Source organism: Ailuropoda melanoleuca, chromosome 5 (genome assembly GCF_002007445.2).
Source record: "Ailuropoda melanoleuca isolate Jingjing chromosome 5, ASM200744v2, whole genome shotgun sequence".
NCBI classification, from domain to species: Eukaryota; Metazoa; Chordata; class Mammalia; order Carnivora; family Ursidae; genus Ailuropoda; species Ailuropoda melanoleuca.
The window spans coordinates 60,346,017-60,358,740 of NC_048222.1; positions in this window are offsets into that span (position 1 = coordinate 60,346,017).

A 12,724-nucleotide genomic window follows, 5' to 3' on the forward strand; every position below is an offset into this window, starting at 1 on the left:
CCAAATAGGAGCTGGAAAACCATGTAAGGCAAGAGAAAGGTCTATCAGATGGAGGCCAGCAAACTTACAATGGAGGCAGACTCTGTGAACCTGGGGATGACCATTTCTGAGAGCCGTCAGCCCAGGTAGAGTGAGAAGCGAACCTAAACCAAACATGGCCAGGTGCTTAATTGTGGAGTTGTGATGGATTGTATTAGCTTAGAAAAGAATGTTTTCTCCACAGAGTACCCAAATATGTTTCATGTGCCCATTTCAGACAACAGAAAACATGAGATCTCCTTAACACTAGCAGTGGAGATCAAATGCCAAAGGTCCACAAAGACAGGAAGGTGAGATATCCAGATGACCCTTCAATCCACCCTCAACTTCTTCCTTCCAGAACTCTTATCTCTCAGAGTTAGAGATAACACTGGTTCAGACAGGCAGTACTGTCTTCCCAGATAAGGTGCTTTCTCTCATTGGGGAGAATTATGACTCTATCTCCAGTGGCCTTTTCAAGCCAAGTCCTAGGTTCTGTTGTTAGCAAAAGTTTCTCCTGGTTTTTAGTATACAGTTAATGCTGATCATGGACTTCCTATGCTGATACAATTTGCTCCTATTTATACATTCTTTTAACAATTTCAGTAGGAATTTGAGGACACAAAAGCTCTAGCTTCTTCAGCTGCAGGTAGCAGATGCAGGCCCTAATGAGAGAAAAAAAAAAAGTGGAGGAGGGGAAGGAGCTCCTTTTAAGGATGGGCTGCCTGAAATTCTTCACTTGGGATTTGCATTCACATGTAACATGGTCAAGCCTGAGATGTTTTTCCAGACCTCCTTCCTGGGAACTTGTACAGCTCATACCCACCCACCTAGCTTGCGATGTCCACCCATCCCTGCCAGGCTTACCACCATCCTCCCAGGAAGTCAGAACAGTTGCTCTGATAGGACAGCCAGAAGAGACAGCAGACTTAGTAGAAGCAGTTGGTGAGCTAGGAGGAAAAGTGAAAAAGAGATACAATCTGTAAGGAGGAGGAGAGATCAATGATATTCAGTGATGTATAAAATCAGGTAGAATGGCAAACGAGAAGCTGTTAGATTTGGCAGTGAAAAGGTGACTGTTTCTATATGAGAGAGAAGTTTACAGGACAGTTAAGGACCGTACCAAGTACTAATGGGTTTTCAGAGCAACTGGACTTCTTATACATTGACGGTGGGAATGATTTCCACAAGAATATGCAAAAACAAAATACAAAAATCAACTGTGTTTCTGTGTACCAAAAGATGAAGCTTAATGAAAGATACTTTAAGGTATAAATTTTAGGGGTGCCTGGGTGGGTCGATTAAGCATCTGCCTTTGACTCAGGTCGTGATCCCAGGATCCTTCTCCCTCTGCCCCCCACTTGTGCTTGCTCTCTTTCTTTCTCAAATAAATAGATAAAATCTTTTTTTAAAAAGATGCAATTTTTAAAATAGTGTATCTTCAAATATTTTTTCTGTCTCTCCCATCTATCCCCTCTTTCTAGGACTCCAATTATATGTATATCAGGCCACTTGATGATATCCCAGGGATCTCTCTCTTTTTTTTTAAAGATTTTATTTATTTATTGGACAGAGAGAGAGAGACAGCCAGCAAAAGAGGGAACACAAGCAGGGGGAGTGGAAGAGGAAGAAGCAGGCTCCTAGTGGAGGAGCCCGATGCGTGGCTCAATCCTAGGACTCTGGGATCATGCCCTGAGCCGAAGGCAGATGCTTAACGACTGAGCCACCCAGGTGCCCCTATCCCAGGGATCTCTTAATACTGTTCTCTCTCTTTCATTCTTTCCCCCCATCCCACCCCCCCACTCTGTGTTTTATTTTGGACAGTTTCTGTTGTTATGTCTTCAAGTTTACTAATCTTTTCTTCTGCAATGTCTAAGCTGCTATGAATCCCATTCTGTGTACTTTCATTCCAGATGTGTTTTTATTTCTAGAAGTTCAAATTCACACTTTTTTTTTTATGGTTGTTTAAACTGTCTACAGGTTAGATGACACACAGAAGGCCTTCCTGTTCCTGTCTCACCCCCAGAAAGATTCCATTCACCTCTGTGATGTCCTCAGCCATCTGTCAGACCGACAGAAAGCCTCTCCAGCACACCAGTAACCTAGCTGAAACAAACACACAAACAAACCAAAACACTCTTCACTCATAATTCAAATGCACAGTGGTTCATAGGCTGTTACACAGCAGGCATTTGATAGATACTTGTTGGATAGTTCATAATGAAGAGCAACTCAACACCCCCCCCAAAAAAATCCAAATAAAAAATGGGCAGAGGACCTGAATAGACAATTTTCCAAAGGTGATATACAGATGGCCAACAAACACATGAAAAGATGCTCAACATGACTAATGATCGGGGGAAATGCAAATCAAAACCACAATGAGATGTCACCTCACACCTGTCAGAATGGCTAGAATCAAAAAGACAAGAGAGAACAAATGTTGATGAGGAAACGGAGAAAAAAGAACCCTCATGCACTTCTGATGGGAATGCAAATTGGTGCGGCCACTGTGGAAAATAGCATGGAGTTTCCTCAAAAAATTAAAAATAGAACTACCATATGATCCAGTAATTTCACTACTGAGTATTTACCCAAAGAATACAAAAACACTAATTCAAAGAGATACATACACCCTTATGTTTACTGCAGAATTATTTACAACTGCCAAGATATGGAAGAAGTCCAAGTGTTCATCCATAGATGAATGGATAAAGAAGATGTGTGCATACACACAAACACACACACATATGTGTGTGTGTATATAACTACAATGGCATATTATTCAGCCATAAAAAAGAATGAGATCTTGCCATTTATGACAACATGGATGGACCTAAAGTGAAATAAGTCAGAGAAAGATAAATACCATACCATCTCACTTATATGTGGAAAAACAAAACAAAATAAAACAAATAAGCAAACAAAGCAGAAACAGACCCATAAATACAGAGAACAAATTGATGGTTGACAGAGGAAGGAGATGGAAGGGATGGGCAAAATGAGTGAAGGGGAGTGGGAGGTACAGGCTTCCTGTTATGGAATGAATAAGTCATAGAGATGAAAGGTACGGCATAGGGAATATAGTCTGTGGTATTACAATAGTGTTGTATGGTGACAGGTGAGAGCTACACTTGTGATGAACATAGCATAACATAAGGAGTTGTTGAATCACTATGTTGCGCACCTGAAACTAACATTGTGTGTCCACTGTATTTCAATTATTTTAAAAAGGGAACTTTTTTAAAAATAACGAAGACAGAAGAAATCATGCTGTAAGGAAAGGAGCTAGATGGCTTTGAACACCAGGATCTTTCAGGCACTCCTGAAATCTTCCCATGTGGTGACCCCTTCTTGAGCTCTAAGGTTGGGTCTGCCAGTGATAACGCAGTGCTGATGTCATTTAGCCACCTCTGGAGAAAATGCTTAGAATCTGTTTAAATTGAAGGAGTTATATTAAGAGGAAGGCCAAGAGACTGAAAATTTTAAGAGACTGAAAATTCCAACTTTCTAATCATTGGCTGAGCTACTGTTGAGTGGTTATATCATCTTGTTATCAGCTAACATAGAGAACAGATCTAGAAATTATCCTGCTTCCAAGAGAATGACTGAAGAAATCAAAGTACCAAGGAGGAGTACTTGGAGGCCCTCCTGTTCCTCTCTTACTCAATGCCATCTCGTCTTTGCGTCAGCCAGGGTCATAAAATAGCTGTTATCTGGGGGTTTAGAGCAGATTATCTTGTAGAGTAGTGTAGATTTTTAGAGCAAAATGGACCTTTAAGATCTTCCTGCTAACCACAACTGCACTGATTGTAGATAATCCAAATCGTCAAGCCACAGGCTTGGGCACAAGCCACCTGTTGGGCATGGCATGAGGACTCTGTGCTCTGCTGGCTCTGCATTCGGGTCCTCAGTGAACTCAACAGCCTATTACAACTCCCATTTCCTGGAGAGGACATCCAGTTCCTCTCTCTAACCCTGACCTTAAGAAGTCTCCTTCCATGCTCCTGTCTTCACCAAAACCTGAAAGTTATTTCCATTTAGATGACTCACTGATGTCCAGCACCGCTATGTGCTACACAAGAACTCCCTGTATCAGGGGCACTTGGGTGGCTCAGTTGATTAAGGCTCACATCATGATCCCAGGGTTCTGGGATCGAGCCCCATGTTGGGCTCTGTGCTGGGCATGGAGCCTGCTTGAGATTCTCTCTCCCTCTGCTCCTCCTCCCACTTGTGGCTCTCTCTCTCAAATAAACAAATAAAATCTTAAAAAAAAAAAAAAGGATCTTCTCAGCTGCCTCCTTCTCCCAGTTCCCCTCTGTTACCCTCTGGGTAAAGCACTCCTTATACTTGCTTCTCTCCTCCTGTACCCGCCCTCCCAACCCCCACCATTGGCACTTTCCCTCACTCCACCTTGTGTTAGAGCTAGGAGCAGAGCTTGTGTTAGAGCTAGGGCCTTTATGCCCTCTCACCAGAGGGGAAGTTCCTTGAGGGAAGAGCTTGTGAGTGAGAAAAAGAGATGTGAAGTAGGGTGCAGAGGGAAGCATCTAAAGATATATTTCTTCCAACATCACAATTTTGGATGGGGTTGACCCTGAATACCAACCCATTTGAATTACTGCAGGCAGTTAAAATGGCAGGTTTCAAGGGGAGGTGACAAGTGTTTTGCAAGGATCCCATTATTTATATATAATCCCATTATTTTTGTTTCCAGTTATAGTTCATCTTTTGAAATGCTTGCCATTTCTCATGGGATTCTGATGCTTTTTGAATTTTGCCAGCAAGAATGTTAAGGTCTTTTTCTCTCTAGCTTTGTCCCACATGCAGGTTGCTGCTGCAGTGAGACACTGGATGTGTGAAGGGTGTGGAAAGAGAGTAGGGAGATGATAAATGCCCCTCCCTGCTGCAGTGCTGGGCTTGGCCATACCAGATAACCTGCTCTTTCAGGAAAGAGTTTCTAAAAATACCTAACTCGGGGCACCTGGGTGGCTCAGTCGTTAAGCATCTGCCTTCCGCTCAGGGTGTGATCCCAGAGTCCTAGAATCGAGACCCGCATCAGGCTCCTCTGCTGGGAGCCTGCTTCTTCCTCTCCCACTCCCCCTGCTTGTGTTGCCTTTCTCGCTGGCTGTCTCTCTCTCTGTCAAATAAATAAATAAAATCTTTAAAAAATAACAATAATAAAAATACCTAACTGAAAGATCAACCTCATGTTATCCTACCACACAGAAAGGAGAGTGGGACTAAGGTAAATACTAACTGAAAGATCAACCTCATGTTATCCTACCACACAGAAAGGAGAGTGGGACTAAGGTAAATACTAAGGGCTTACAACCTCTCTGCCCCGGCATTAGGGATTTCTATCTTCCCGCCCTCCTTCCTCTGCTTCTACGTCCTGCTTGTACTTTCTCTCTCTGACTCTCCTTCCCTCTCTCTCCCTCAAACCCACTCCTTCCATTCTCCCATCTCTCCTACTTACACTTTGCAGTGCTCTGCCTGAGAATGCTGTGATGGAGAGAGCTCTGGGAAAACAGCCTCCAGAATGTCTGTGGGGCCACCGCAGTCCTTGCGGAGTGCAGCTGGTGACCGAGGCAGACGGTGCTGAGGGCGTGTGTGTGTCAGAGAGCAGGTGGGTGTCATGGCCTTGTGATGGGGATGGATGAGGCCTGGGGAGAACCCAGGGAGACCCTGTGAGTGTGCTCATGTGCTATAGACATTCAGTATCAACAACCTTCTACAATTAGTCTTATAGGATGTGGATTCAAATCTTTATTTTCTGTGTGCTAAACTTCGTGGGAGACCTTTGGCTTGGGTTCTGGTTAGAAAAGCCTGACGTCTAGTACCCCTTATTGATTTATGATTGGCTAATTATTTTCCATGGCTAAATTGTGAGGTGGACGAAATCTAAAACAGCTGGTGTTGGTCTCCCGGTCCTGACCCTCCCCCTAAATGCTCTAATGCTGATAAAAGTCTACCCTTGTTTGGAAAATAAGTTATAAGGAGGTAACCTTGGCCTATTTGTTATTAAGCAGGATTTCAGGGTTTTTCTCTCTTGGGGGTTTTCACTTTAAAGGCAGGATTAGAAATATTTGGAGTCATGGGGCGCCTGGGTGGCTTAGTGGCTAAGTGTCTGCCTTTGGCCCAAGGCATGATCCCAGCGATCTGGGATGGAGCCCCACATCAGGCTCCTCCGCTATGAGCCTGCTTCTCCCTCTCCCACTCCCCCTGCTTGTGTTCCCTCTCTCGCTGGCTGTCTCCCTCTCTGTCAAATAAATAAGTAAATAAAATCTTAAAAAAAAAAGAAATATTTGGAGTCAGAGGCTCTATGGGCAAAGTGACCTCATGATCTTGGGGAAAGTACAGCATTTAACTTCCTTGAAACTCAATTTCCACTTCTGCAAAATGAAAGTGGTGATAAGCTTATCTTCCTACAAGATTGGTAATGATTAAATTAGAATCAAAGTGAAAGGGGGAAAAAGACATTTGTATAAACGGTTAAGTGCTCCAAGAAGTACAAAGCCCTTAGCATAGTGCCTGGTACAAAGTCAGTGTTCGCTTGGTCGTGGCTATCCTGTCCTACATAAGTAACATAGCAGGAATCACTAGAGCATCTTAGAAGCAGGAGGTAGAAGGCGCCAGGAGAATAGAGAGAAAGAAGTGGAGCAATATGGTGGTTGCTACGGATCCATGTAAAGAGCAGGCCAGTAAGGTCTTTTCAGAGGTAGCAATGGCCAGGGAGCAATTAAGGAAAAGGAGATTTAACACCTGCTGTGCTGAGCTACAGATTCACCCTCCCTTCCTCAAGTCTTTGGTAAAATCTGCTACACATACAGCTTGGTGTCAGTGGTACTTGGAGAATCCAGGAAGCTAGGGCATCTTTAATCAAGGCTGGTGAGGCATAGTGGGGGTGAGGGAAGTGATACTTTACTACACCTAGTAAACTTAGAGAATTCAGCACAAGTGTGCAAACGGAGCCAGAGACAACAAGGACAGAATCGCCAAAATTTCTTAGAAATATTGGGAGTGATGGTGATTTTTCTCATTTTACAGGAGATGAGGATTCAAGACAATTTTATTTAAATATTAAAGTATGGGAGTTCCCAGCAGACCAGAGGAGTTTAGGCACATCTAAGTGGCTAACACTTCAGTCACATGTATATTATTATCACTTGGTTTATGTTATGCCCCCTTAGCTGTATTGTAACCTCCTTGGGATGGCACCCACGACAGGATGTTGAAACTGAATTTGTAGGGCTTCATCACCCTGTATGAATTTCACTCCTGTATATGGACACACCAGATCCTGGCAGTAACCCACAAATAGTATGCCAAGTGTCAGTATATTGCTCCTATTTTCAAGATAAGAAAATGCAGCCTCAGACTGGTGATGTCCTGTTCCCTGGGTTCCAGAGCCAACAGTGAGCCAAGCCAGCCTGGGCAATGAGGGTGCATGAGGGTAAACCTGGATGTCAAAGTGAAATCTAGATTTCCATTCCCTCTCTTACCGCCTAGAGCCAAACTCACGCAACAGTCTGTGTCCTCTCTAGCCCCACAGAGGTATTTGTCTGTCCCCCCCCAAATCTCACATTACCACTTACGGCAAAACCTTTAGACAAGCTATTTGATATTTAGAAGGTTAATACCAATGGCATCTTCACAGAACTATGGAATTAAATGAAATAATTCATTTAATTAAATGAAATAATTAAATGAAAGTCTTTGACATGTTGCCTGGTACATAAAGATGTTCAATAAATTTTCTCTCCCTTTTCTCTCCTCCCTTGTTCCTCTATAGCTAATTTTTTAAAAGGATTTTTATTTATTTATTTGAGAGAAAGCGAGAGAGAGTACAAGTGGGGAGGAGGGGCAGAGGAAGAGGGAGACGCAGACCCCCTGCTGAGCAGGGAGCCCAATGTGGGGCTAGAGCCTAGGGCCGTGGGATCATGACCTGAGCGGAAGGCAGATGCTTAACCCACTGAGCCGCTCAGGTGCCCTCTATGGCTAAATTTAGGTTCAACGCTCATCGTTCCATGCCCTGCTCCTTATGTTTCATTTTACCTTCAACAGCCCCTGTCACATGACTGATCATCTGACCCTTCACCTCAGGGCAACCCCGCAGGGTAGGACCAGCGGCTGGGCTGGGCTGGCTTTGGGCTTGGGCTGAGAGAGTCAGAGAAAAAGTCCCAGGCCATTTTTGAGGTACAAGGACAGAGATCCAAAGTGGTAGAGCCAAATTTGTTCTCAAGTCCAAGAGGTGACCTCCAAACCAGATCATGGAATAATTTCAACACAGATACTAGTCCACGTGAAAACATCTGTCAACAAAAGAGAAACATGGTCTGGAAAGTTTATTGGTGTATTAGCCCGTTTTGGCTGCCACAGCAAAATACCATAGACGAAATTTATTTCTCACAGTTCTGGAGGGTGAAGTCCAAGATCAGGGTGCAACATGGCCGGGTTCTGGTGAGATTTCTCTTCCTGGCTTGTACATGGCTGCCCTCTTGCTATGTCCTCACATCTCAGTCAGCAAATAAGCTCTCTGGTTTCTCTTCTTATAAGGGCTTTAATCCCACCATGAGAGCCCCACTCTCATAACCTCATCTAACCTAATTACCTCCCAAAGCGCTCAGCTCCAAATACCATCATATTAGAGGTTAGGGCTTCAACATTTGGAGAGGGGGGCACAAATTGCAGCCCGTAACAGTTGGCGATCACCACAGTACAGCTTTTATTTACTTTGGTCTATGCAATTTTGACCATTAAAAAAAAAAGATCATTCTGAAATTTGACTTTGTTTCTAAACAAGCAAAATGTACACTTTTGAAAGCACAGGTTCAGTTTTTTACAGACACAAGGCTCAAGGAGACTTCACTGATTAGTTTACAGATTTCCTGTGACTATAAATATCTTCCCACATATTTGATGTAAGAATTGAGACAGACTATTAAGCCTGATTTTTAACATATTTGGAGCAGGAAGTTTTTTGCTGAAACCTTATTTCTTCTTACCTAAAGCCATTGTTTCCTTAAGGGGAGTGAACATTATGTCTGCAACATTGACTGTCTAATGAGGACAGATGTCCTTACAAGAGAAAGGCAGAGGGAGGTTGGAGACACAGAAGAGACAAAGCAATATGAGGACTGAAGCGGAGATGGAATTAGGTAAGCCACAGTCCAAGGAAAGCCTCGAGTCACCAAATGCTGAAAGAGGCAAGGAAGGATTCTCCTGTAGGGTCTTTGGAAAGAGTGCAATTCTGAAAACACTTCGATTTTGGGCTTCTGGCCCCCAGAACTATGAGAGAACAAAATTCTGTTTTAAACCACTTGTTTATGGTTATTTGCTACAGCAGCCTAGGAAGCAAATACAGTGCCCACAGGGCAGAACTAAGCTGGAACCCAAGTCTCTGGACTCCCCCAGTTTTGTGTTTATTTCCCTGCCACCTTTTCACATCCTCTAAGTTCTGATTTTGTCAGAGACATGAAAAAAGTCACACTCTTCACTGTTGAAAAGATAACTTCTGAGATGGAGGCAATGAAGAACATTGCATGTGCTGCTGCTTCTATGAGCTGATGCTTAGTCCATCCAACAACAAAGCTTTTGGGCTTGAAAGTAATATATCTGACTAAGACTGGTATTAGGCATTAGGGAATCATTCTAAGATCTGGGGGAAAGAACTGATAAAATATAGCCAGAAAGGTAAGCCAGTTGACTCTAAAAAAATACACAGACAGCCCATAACAATATGTAACTCACACAGTCTGTGTGCAGTCAACAGGATCTACTGAGCGTACGGTAATTTTTTTTTTCTAGACTTCTTGATCTCAATGGGAATAATGGGATCTCAGGGTGGCAGGGGCTAAATGGCAACATAGAAATGCCTGAGACAGTATAATCATGGTTATGGAAATGGGATGCAAGTCTTACATGGTAATCAGGGTGGTTTGAGCTATAGGCCTCCTTGTCATTGGCTAATTGTTCATGATATCCTAGAAGTAAGACAAGTGGGCAGAAGACATGAACAGATATTCTCCAAAGAAGACATCCAGATGGCCAACAGACATGAAAAGATGCTCAACATCACTCATCAGCAGGGAAATGCAAATCAAAAGGACAATGAGATACCACCTCACACCTGTCAGAATAGCTAAAATAAAAACACAGGAAACAAGTGTTGGTGAGAATGTGGCGAAAAAGGAACCTTCATGCACTCCTAGTGGGAATGCAAACTGGTGCAGCTACTGTGGAAAGCAGTATGGAGGCTCCTCAAAAAATTAAAAATAAAACTACCTTATGATCCAGTAATCCCACTACTGGGTATTTACCAAAAAAATACAAAAACACTAGTTCAAAGAGATACATGTGCCCCTATGTTTATTGCAGCATTATTTACAATAGCTAAAGTATGGAAGCAGCCCAAGTGTCTATCGATAGATGAATAAAGAAGATGTGGCATATATACACAATGGTATATTATTCAGCCACAAGAAAGAATGAAATCCTGTCATTTGCAAGAACATGGATAGAGCTAGAGAGGATAATGCTAAATGAAATAAGTCAGAGACAGACAAATACCATATGATTTCACTCATATGTGGAATTTAAGAAACAAAACAAATGAGCAAAGGAAAGAGAGAGAGAGAAAAACAACCAAGAAACAGACTGAAATATGGAGAACAAACTGATGGTTACCAGAAAGGAGGTGGGTGGGAGGGGATGGGTGAGAAAGGTGATGGGGATTAAAGAGTACACCTACCATAATGGGGAAAAAAAACACAACTATTCAAATTTCCCCTAATGCTCTCCTCAAAGCTCTTCTGTCTGCCCAGTTCCAAAGCCACTTTCATATTTAGGTGTTTATATTATGGCAGTGCCCCACTTCTAGGTAATAAAATCTGTATTAACTATCTATCACAGTGTAACAAATTACCTGAAATTTTAGTAGCTTAAACTGATGAACACTGATTATCTCATGGTTCCTTAACTCAGGAATTTGGAAGTGACTTAGCTGAGTGGTTTGGGTTCAGAGTCTCTCATGAAATTGCAGTCAAAATGTCAGCCAGAGTACAGGCATCCGGAGGTTGACTGAGGCTGGGGGATCTGCTTTCCAGATGGCTCACTCACAGAGCTATTGGTCAAAGATCTCATTTTCTTGATGATTGTTAGCAGGAGTCCTCAGTTCCTCAACTCATGGGTCTATCCATAGGTTGCTTGAGTGTCCTCATGACATAGCAGCTGGCTTCCTCTGGAGCTAGTGATGTGAAGGTGCCAAGGGGAGGCTGCCCCAAGATGGGCCAGTCTGGCATGAACATTATTTTGAGTTACAAACAATCAAAACCCAGTAGATTCAGCAAAAGCTCTTTACATCTCCCTCAACGGCCTGCTTGAACTAGGAAGAGAGCTATTAACAGATTCTTCTCTAAGTAACTTATCTACATAATAGGGCAAGCTTTGTTTTCCAAACATCTCTCAACTTCTCACTGTTGGTCTTTCTCCCCCTTGTATCCTCGGGTTCTTATCCCACCTCTTAGCTCATATAAGCCTCTTGTTGTCTCACTGTCTGGAATTTCCATGTCCGTGTGGATTCCCTGTACAAACAGGGATTAATGTGTGATTTTCTCCTGTTAATATGTCTCATGTCAATTTAATTCTTAGTCCAGCAAGAAGGACCCTGTAGGGTAAATTATTCCCCTCTGACAGATCCAAGAGAGAGAGAACAAAGAGGAAGCCACAATGCACTTTATGACCTCATCTCAGAAATGACATACCATCACCTCTACTTTATTCATTTGAAGATGTCACTAAGTCTAGCCCTCACTCCAGGGAGAGAAATGAAGCTCTACTTCTGGAAGGGAGGAGCATCAAAAAATGTGTGAACATGTTTTAAAACCACAAGTTCTCTTGAAGCATTTGATCTAAAGAGATTTAGGGAGGGAAGGAGATCTTAGTAGTTTTAATGATATAGCAAGAAAGAAAATCATCCAGACTCAGGATGAGGCCAGTGAACCAAAGGGTAGTCATGACACAGAAGCATTTTGACTCTGAAATTTAGGAGAAATTGGGAAAAGAGTCAAGTCGCAATTTTTACATGTGTCTCTCCCTTTTAACTTAAAATTACATTTGAAAATTGCATATTCTGTCACCAGGTCAGATTCTCAATACCAACATGATATTAGGGTAACACAGATACACCAAAATATTTTCATACTATTGTAACTACCATGACTCCAAAAAGTTTTCCACCTTTGATATTAGAGCTTTCTCTCAAACCTCATCCATTTCCTTCATCCAACATGTCCATACCCTCTACCTCTGAGCTAAAGAAACTTTGAACTTACTGCCCTCCAATCACACACCTATGGGTGTGATGTGAGGGAAGAGACCCTCCTTCACCCCCAGATTAGTCCCCAAGCCCAACCACAACAACCAGAACCAAAAGCTGAAATTCTCTTCTGTCTCTCTTCTGAATTAAGACTTTGTCAATAATTACCCATTTATACCTCATCTTTCTAAAATACAGATATGAGTATGTCCTCTTCTGCTTAAAAATGGAGACTTAAGGGAATGCCTGGGTGGCTCAGTTGGTTAAGTGTCTACCTTCGGCTCGGGGCACAATCCTGGAGTCTTGGGATCAAGTCCTGCACTGGGGTCCCTGCTCAGAGGGGAGCCTGCTTCTCCCTCTGCCTGCTGGAGAACAAGCCTATGGCTTTAA